The 8,136-nt window shown below is 41.0% G+C and overlaps 1 non-coding gene across 1 annotated transcript; it reads left to right on the forward strand.

Moving 5' to 3' along the window:
- Positions 1 to 7,517: 7,517 nt before the first annotated feature.
- LOC148552865 (small nucleolar RNA R71) lies at positions 7,518 to 7,621 on the forward strand. Its single transcript, XR_015893351.1, has one exon. It is a non-coding gene; the product is annotated as a small nucleolar RNA R71 (small nucleolar RNA).
- The last annotated feature ends 515 nt before the right edge of the window (positions 7,622 to 8,136 follow it).

An 8,136-nucleotide genomic window follows, 5' to 3' on the forward strand; every position in this document is an offset into this window, starting at 1 on the left:
AGGTGTTTGATATTGATGTTGAGGAGGGTGCACAACCTTCAAGGCATATCATGGTTGACTACATTGCAGAGGTTGATCAAGAGATGGAGATTAAAGAAGAAGAAGCACAACCTCCCATGCCCTTGGCAAGTAATGAAGAAGAGATTGAATTGGAAGAAAGCTACCAAGAGAAAGAGGTTGAAATTAAAGAAGCTTGCAAAGAGGTGGAAGTTGTCAAGGAAGAGCTCAAGGGAATGGAGCTGGAAATCACCTTGCCAAAGTTGTTGGAGACCTCTCCCCCAAGTCCATTACCATCCAATACAACATTCAAGTGGGTAAAATTCATATCCCTTAACTTTCTCATTCCACTGAATATGGTTTACTTGAGACAGATGGTCAACTTAGAGCTCTTTGTGGCTTTAAGAGTAAGAGGGAGATGGTTAATGGTAGGAGTTGTCATGCAAGGTTCAATATAGTTGCATGCTCCAAATTGAAGTACAAGGATTGGTGTAGAGCTCGATTGAATGGGTCTAGGAAGTTGTTTATATGTCTCAGTGAGAATTCCGATTGCTCACCACCCAAATGAAAAAATGACGATCAACAAGAAGACGGGTGCAAAAGCAAGGTTTGGGACCCCGGAATTCATTCTAGCAATCAACACTCTTGGGGCCTTGTCACTTGCATTAACTTGCTTGAAGGATTTATGCAACTAGTGTGGGATCCCGGAGGATATTGGAATTACAAATACTGGTGGGATTCCTGGATGAGTTCAAACACAAGCCACCATGACAAGGAGCTCACCAAATGTCCAACTTAAGGACTTTAACTAAAAGTGCTAGGTGGGAGACAACCCACCATGGTATGATCTTTCAATTTTATTCTTAGTTTTATTTTATTTTATTTTTATTAGTATTCATTCATAATTTCTGTATAACCATCTGCATTCTGTATTTTGCATTTTTCATAAAAAAAAAAAAAGCCAACCCACGCGTGCGCGTAGGTCACGCGTGGGCGTCGACTCCCAATTTTGCTATCCCATCCAACGAACAAAAAGTTGTCTAGGACGCGTGTTGGTGCACGAAATTACAATCACACTTTTACGATTCCGCACAACTAACCAGTAAGTGCACTGGGTAGTCCAAGTAATACCTTACGTGAGTAAGGGTCGATCCCACGAAGATTGTCGGCTTGAAGCAAGCTATGGTCATCCTTGTAAATCTCAATCAGGAATATTCAAATGGTTATGAGGTTTTGATAATTAAAATATGAATAAAACGGAAAATAAGATAGAAACACTTATGTAATTCATTGGTAGGATTTCAGATGAGCGTATGGAGATGCTTGTTGCTTCTGAACCTCTGCTTTCCTATTGCCTTCATCCAATCATGCGTACTCCCTTCCATGGCAAGATGTATGTTGGGGGATCACCGTTGTCAATGGCTACCGTCCGTCCTCTCATTGAAAATGGTCCGGCTACGGGTTACGTAGGGCTAATCATCTGTCGGTTCTCACTCATGTTGGAATAGGATCCATTGATCCTTTTGCGTCTGTCACTACGCCCAACACTCGCGAGTTTGAAGCTCGTCACAGTCGTCCCATCCCAGATCCTACTCGGAATACCACAGACAAGGTTTAGACTTTCCGGATCTCAAGAATGCTGCCAATTGATTCTAGCTTATACCACGAAGACTCTGATCTCACGGAATGGAGGGCTCTGTTGTCAGAAGAGGCAACCATGCATCGTGAACTAAGAGGCTAAGAGATACACACTCAAGCTATTGCAGATAGAACGGAAGTGGTTGTCAGGCACGCATTCATAGGTGAGAATGATGATGAGTGTCACAAATCATCACATTCTTCAGGTTGAAGTGCAAGTAAATGTCTTAGAATAAGAATAAGCTTGAATTGAATAGAAAAACAATAGTACTTTGCATTGATTCATGAGGAACAGCAGAGCTCCACACCTTAATCTATGGGGTATAGAAACTCCACCGTTGAAAATACAAAAGTGATGAAGGTCCAGGCATGGCCGAATGGCCAACCCCCAAACGTGATCAAGAGATCAAAAGTGATACAAAGATAGTCTCAAAAATGATCAAAAGATAGATCAAAATACAATAGTAAAAGGTCCTATTTATAATGAACTAGTAGCCTAGGGTTTACAGAAATAAGTAAATGATGCAGAAATCCACTTCCGGGGCCCACTTGGTGTGTGCTTGGGCTGAGCATTGAAGCTTTCACATGTAGAGACTTTTCTTGGAGTTAAACACCAGCTTTGGTGCCAGTTTGGGCGTTTAACTCCAGCTTTTATGCCAGTTCTGGCGTTTAATGCCAGAAAAGGGTAGAAAGTTGGCGTTTAAACGCCAGTTTGCGTTATCAAAACTTGGGCAAAGTATGGACTATTATATATTGCTAGAAAGCCCAGGATGTCTACTTTTAAACGCAATTAGGAGTGCACTAATTGGGCTTTTGTAGCTCCAGAAAATCCACTTGGAGTGCAGGGAGGTCAGAATCCAACAGCATCTGCAGTCCTTTTTCAGCCTCTGAATCAGATTTTTGCTCAGGTCCCTCAATTTCAGCCAGAAAATACCTGAAATGACAGAAAAACACAAAAACTCATAGTAAAGTCCAGAAATGTGATTTTTAATCAAAAACTAATAATTATATACTAAAAACTAACTAAATCATACTAAAAACTATGTAAAAACAGTGCCAAAAAGAGTATAAATTATCCGCTCATCACAACACCAAACTTAAATTGTTGCTTGTCCCCAAGCAACTAAAAACAAAATAGGATAAAAAGAAGAGAATATACAATAAATTCCAAAAACATCTATGAAGATCAGTTTCAATTAGATGAGTGGGGCTAGTAGCTTTTTGCTTCTGAACAGTTTTGGCATCTCACTTTATCTTTTGAAGTTCAGAATGATTGGCATCTATAGGAACTCAGAATTCAGATAGTGTTATTGATTCTCCTATTTCAGTATGTTGATTCTTGAACACAATTACTTTATGAGTCTTGGCCGTGACCCTAAGTATTTTGTTTTCCAGTATTACCACCGGATACATAAATGCCACAGACACGTGACTGGGTGAACCTTTTTAGATTGTGACTCAGCTTTGCTAGAGTCCCCAGTTAGAGGTGTCCAGAGCTCTTAAGCACACTCTTTTTGCTTTGGACCACGTCTTTAACCGCTCAGTCTCAAGCTTTTCACTTGACACCTTCACGCCACAAGCACATGGTTAGGGACAGCTTGGTTTAGCCGCTTAGGCCAAGATTTTATTCCTTTCGGCCCTCCTATCCATTAATGCTCAAAGCCTTGGATCCTTTTTCTACCCTTCCTTTTGGTTTAAAGGGTTACTGGCTTTTTCTTCTTGCTTTTTCTTTTTCTTTCTTTTCTCTTTTTTTCTTTATTTTTTTCTTTTTTTTCGCAAGCTCTTTCACTGCTTTTTCTTGCTTCAAGAATCAATTTTATGATTTTTCTTATTATCAATAACATTTCTCTTTTTTCATTATTCTTTCAAGAGCCAACAATTTTAACATTCATAAACAACAAATTCAAAAATATGCACTGTTCAAGCATTCATTCAGAAAAATAAAAAGTATTGTCACCACATCAAAACAATTAAACTATTTTAAAATTTAAAATTCATGTACTTCTTTTTCTTTTTCAGAAAACATTTTTCATTTAAGAAAGGTGATGGATTCATAGGACATTCATAACTTTAAAGCATAGACACTAGACACTAATGATCATGTAATAATGACATAAACATAGATAGAACATAAAGCATAGTTTTCAAAAAATAGAAAAATAAAGAACAAGAAGATTAAAGAACGGGTCCACCTTAGTGATGACGGCTAGTTCTTCCTCTAGAAGATCTTATGGAGTGCTTTAGCTCCTCAATGTCTCTTCCTTGCCTTTGTTGTTCTTCTCTCATGGCTATTTGATCCTCTCTAATTTCATGGAGAATAATGGAGTGCTATTGGTGCTCCATCCTTAGTTGTCCCTTGTTGGAACTTAATTCTCCTATGGAGGTGTTGATTTGCTCCCAATAGTTTTGTGGAGGAAAATGCATCCCTTGAGGCATCTCAGGAATTTCTTGATGAGGGACTTCCTCATGCTCTTGTTGAGGTCCATGAGTGGGTTCTCTCATTTTCTCCATCCTCTTTTTAGTGATGGGCTTGTCCTCTTCAATGAGGGTGTCTTCCTCTATGACAACTTCAGCTGAATTGCAGAGGTGACAGAAGAAATGAGGAAAGGCTAACCTTGCTAAAGTGGAGGTTTTGTCAATCACTTTGTAGAGTTCTAGAGATATGACCTCATGAACTTCTACTTCCTCTCCAATTATGATGCTATGGATCATGATAGCCCGGTCTATGGTAACTTCAGACCGGTTGCTAGTAGAAATGATTGAGCGTTGGATGAATTCCAGCCATCTCCTAGCGACAGGTTTGAGGTCAAGCCTTCTTAATTGAACCGGCTTGCCTTTGGAGTCTCTTTTCCACTGAGCTCCTTCCACACATGTATCCATGAGGACTTGGTCCAACCTTTGATCAAAGTTGACCCTTCTAGTGTAGGGGCGTGCATCTCCTTGCATCATTGGAAAGTTGAATGCCAACCTTATATTTTCCAGACTGAAATCTAAGTATTTCCCCCGAACCATTATAAGCCAATTTTGGGGGTTCGGGTTCACACTTTGATCATGGTTTTTTGTGACCCATGCATTAGCATAGAACTCTTGAACCATTAAGATTCTGACTTGTTGAATGGGGTTGGTGAGAGCTTCCCAACCTCTTTTTCGAATCTCATGTCGGATCTCCGGATACTCATTCTTTTTTAGCATGAAAGGGACCTCAAGGATCACCTTCTTCTTGGCCACAACTTCATAGAAGTGGTCTTGATGGACCTTTGAGATGAATCTCTCCATCTTCCATGACTCAGAGGTGGAAGCTTTTGCCTTCCCTTTCCTCTTTCTAGAGGTTTCTCCGGCCTTAGGTGCTATAAATGGTTATGGAAAAACAAAAAGCAACGCTTTTACCACACCAAACTTAGAATGTTTGCTCATCTGTGAGCAAAAGAAGAAAGAAGGAAGGAGAAAAAGAGGAAAATGAAGGATATGGAGAGGTGTGAGTGGTTCGGCCAAGGGGGGAAAAAAGTGTTTATGATGTGTGAAAATGAAGGAGGGATGAGGGGTTTATATAGGAGTGGAGAGAGGGGTAGGGTTCATGTATTAGGAGTTGGGTGTGGGAGGGAAAGGATTTGAATTTGAATTGTGAGGTGGGAATTATGGGAAAGAGTGGTGGAAGGGAAATGGAGGTGATTGGTGAGGGGTATTTGGGGAAGGGTGTTATGGGAAGATGTGAAGAAGAGAGAGAGAGAGTTGAGGTAGGTGGGGATCCTGTGGAGTCCACAGATCCTGAGGCGTCAAGGATTTCTCATCCCTGCACCATTTTGGCGTATAAACACCCCTTGGAGTGCCAATCCTGGCGTTAAACACCAGGTTGCTGCCCATTTCTAGCGTTTAACGCCAGCTTTTCTTCCCTTTCTGGCGTTTAAACGCCAACTTGTTGCCCTTTTCTGGCGTTAAATGCCAGTCTGGTGGCCTTTTCTGGTGTTAAACGCCCAGAATGGTGCCATACTGGGTGTTTAACGCCCATTTTGCTACCCTTACTGGCGTTTAAACGCCAGTAAGCTCCTCCTCCAGGGTGTGCTGTTTTTAATGCTATTTTTTATTTTGCTTTGATTTTTGCAATTGTTTTTGTGACTCCACATGATCATCAACCTAAGGAAAACAATAAATAACAATAGAAATTTAACATAGATAGGTAAAAATTGGGCTGCCTCCCAACAAGCACTTCTTTAATGTCAGTAGCTTGATACTGGGCTCTCATGGAGCCGCACAGATACTTAGAGCATGATGATGGCCTCCCAACACCAAACTTAGAGTTTGAATGTGGGGGTTCTGTTTGACTCTGCATTGAGAGAAGCTTTTCATGCTTCCTCTCCATGGTTATAGAGGGAGATCCTTGAGCCTTAAACTCAAGGTAGTCCTCATTCACTTGAAAGATCAACTCTCCTATGTCAACATCAATCACAGCTTTTGCTGTGGCTAGGAAGGGTCTGCCAAGGATGATGGATTCATCCATATTCTTCCCAGTGTCCAGGATTATGAAGTCAGCAGGGATATAAAGGCCTTCAACCTTCACCAAGACATCCTTTACAAGTCCATAAGCCTGTTTTCTTGAATTGTCTACCATCTCTAGTGAGATTCTTACAGCTTGCACCTCAAGGATCCCTAGTTTCTCTATTACAAAGAGGGGCATGAGCTTTATACTTGACCCCAGGTCACACAGAGCCTTCTCAAAGGTCATGGTGCCTATAGTACAAGGTATTGAGAACTTTTCAGGATCCTATCTCTTCTGAGGTAATTTCAGTTGAACTGGATCATTCAGTTCATTGATGAGAAATGGAGGTTCATCCTCCCAAGTCTCATTACCAAATAACTTGACATTTAGCTTCATGATTGCTCCAAGGTACTTAGCAACTTGCTCTTCAACAATATCTTCATCCTCTTCAGAGGAAGAATACTCATCAGAGCTCATGAATGGCAGAAGGAAGTTTAAGGGAATCTCTGTGGTCTCTGTATGAGCCTCAGATTCCTTTGGTTCCTCAAAGGGGAACTCCTTTTTGTCCAGAGAACGTCCCATGAGGTTTTTATCACTGGGACTCACGTCCTCCTCACTCTCTCCAGGTTCGGCCATGTTGGTCATGGTTATGGCCTTGCACTCTCTCTTGTGATTTTCTTCTGTATTACTTGGGAGAGTGCTAGGAGGAGTTTCAGTAATTTTTTTACTCAGCTGGCCCACTTGTGCCTCCAAATTTCTCATGGAGGATCTTGTTTCATTCATGAAACTGAGAGTGGTCTTGGATAGATCAGAGACTATAGTTACTAAGCTAGAGAGACTCTGCTCAGAATTCTCTGTCTGTTGCTGAGAAGATGATGGAAAAGACTTGATGTTGCTAAACCTATTTCTTCCACCATTATTATTGTTGAAACCTTGTTGAGGCTTCTATTGATCCTTCCATGAGAGAGTTGGATGATTTCTCCATGAAGGATTATAGCTGTTTCCATAGGGTTCTCCCATGTAATTCACCTCTTCCATTACAGGATTCTCAGGATCAGAAGCTTCTTCTTCAGAAGATGCTTCTTTAGTACTGCCTGTTGCAGCTTGTATTCCAGATAGACTCTGAGTAATCATATTGACTTGCTGAGTCAATATTTTGTTCTGAGCTAATATGGCATTCAGAGTATCAATCTCAAGAACTCCTTTCTTCTGAGTTGTCCCATTGTTCACAGGGTTTCTTTCAGAAGTGTACATGAACTGGTTATTTGCAACCATTTCAATGAGTTCCTGGGCTTCTTCAGGCGTCTTCTTCAGATGAAGAGATCCACGAGCAGAGTTTTCCAATGACATCTTGGACAGTTCAGACAGACCATCATAGAATATGCATATGATGCTCCATTCTGAAAGCATGCCAGAAGGACACCTTCTGATCAATTGCTTGTATCTTTCCCAAGCTTCATAGAGGGATTCGCCTTCCTTCTGTCTGAAGGTCTACACTTCCACTCTAAGCTTACTCAATTTTTGAGGTGGAAAGAACTTTGCCAAGAAGGCATTGACTAGCTTTTCCCAAGAGTTCAGGCTTTCTTTAGGTTGTGAGTCCAACCATGTCCTAGCTTTGTCTCTTACAGCAAAAGGGAAGAGCATAAGTCTGTAAACCTCAGGGTCAACCCCATGGGTCTTAACAGTGTCACAGATTTGCAAGAATTCAGCTAAAAACTGATGAGGATCTTCCAATGGAAGTCAATGATACTTGCAATTCTGCTGCATTAGAGAAACTAGTTGAGGCTTAAGCTCAAAGTTGTTTGCTCCAATTGTAGGAATTGAGATGCTCCTTCCACAAAAGTCAGAAGAGGGTACAATAAATTCACCAAGCATCTTCCTTGCATCTCCACCATTGTTGTTGGGTTCGGCCATGTCTTCTTCTTTTTCGAAAAATTCTGTCAGGTCCTCTCCAGAGTGTTGTGCTTTAGCTTCTCTTAGCTTCCTCTTCAGGGTCCTTTCAGGTTCTGGATCAGCTTCAATAAGAA

Source organism: Arachis ipaensis, chromosome B7 (genome assembly GCF_059453495.1).
Source record: "Arachis ipaensis isolate K30076 ecotype BB chromosome B7, ASM5945349v1, whole genome shotgun sequence".
NCBI lineage: Eukaryota > Viridiplantae > Streptophyta > Magnoliopsida > Fabales > Fabaceae > Arachis > Arachis ipaensis.